Source organism: Echinops telfairi, unplaced genomic scaffold, assembly GCF_000313985.2.
Source record: "Echinops telfairi isolate 266 unplaced genomic scaffold, ASM31398v2 ScPeMD7_5868;HRSCAF=6743_0, whole genome shotgun sequence".
NCBI classification, from domain to species: domain Eukaryota; kingdom Metazoa; phylum Chordata; class Mammalia; order Afrosoricida; family Tenrecidae; genus Echinops; species Echinops telfairi.
This window is the reverse complement of record NW_022109767.1, coordinates 3,166,722-3,167,687: the sequence shown is the minus strand read 5'-3', so window position 1 is coordinate 3,167,687 and position 966 is coordinate 3,166,722. Positions and strand designations below refer to the sequence as shown.

The window sequence follows — 966 nt, the reverse complement described above, 5'->3', positions numbered from 1 at the left end:
GAAGAAGAAGAAGAAGAAGAAGAAGAAGAAGAAGAAGAAGAAGAAGAAGAAGAAGAAATTTATGGTAAAATGAAATAAAACAATAATGGACTGTGTCCGCAAACTTTCTGAAAACCCCTTAGCGAATCCAAACACACAGGGCCCAGCTCTGCTCTTGGGCAATCAGCCAAATGGGCAAGTAAATGGCCCTTTGTTCTCAACGTAGCTTGAGTTGCACTTTCACACTGAAAAACAATTATCAACGTTATTGAACATTTACTTTATCAGTTACTGCTTTAGGCACTATATTAGTATTAAAATTGGTTGAACCGGCATGCCCTTTGAGGTAGCTTATGTTATTTACATGACAAAATAATCCTGAAATAAATTTGAAAAATGAATGCAAAGACTAATCAGGAAAACAGCTATAATAAAAAGAAGAGTAATGAGGGAAGAATGTATCTTTCAGATATATCTATATACTCAAGTATAAGCCGAGGCACCTAATTTAACCACAAAAAAACTGGGGGCTAAAAAAAAACTGGGGGCTTTATCAGCATAAAAAATGTGCTGAAAAAACTTGACTTATACTCAAGTATATACAGTAAACGTGTATTTTTAAGCTCTCAAAACCCACAGCCATTGAGTCTATGCTGACCCATAGTGACCCTACAGAGCAGGGGAGAATGGCCCCCTATGAGTTTCTGAGACTGTAACTCTACAGGAGTAGAAAGCTCCATCTTTCACCCTCCGAGAGACTGGTGGTTTCAAACTATTGACCTTGCCGTTTGCAGCCTAATGTGTAACCACTGCACCAACTCACTACCATGGCTTTGGTGCTGATTCATGGCGACCCCAGTGGGTTTCTGAGACTAACTTTTCTCCCTCAGAGCTGCTGGTGGTTTTGAGCTTCAGACCATGCGGATCACAGCCCAAAGTGTAACCATTCCACCTCCAGGACTCATATATATAAATGTGTGTGTGTGT

General features: G+C 39.9%; 1 protein-coding gene across 1 annotated transcript in view; it reads right to left on the bottom strand.

Annotated features, from left to right (window-relative positions):
- The window catches only part of GPLD1 (glycosylphosphatidylinositol specific phospholipase D1), a 62,219-nt gene that overhangs the window by 45,183 nt on the left and 16,070 nt on the right, over positions 1-966 (bottom strand). The window lies entirely within an intron of this gene.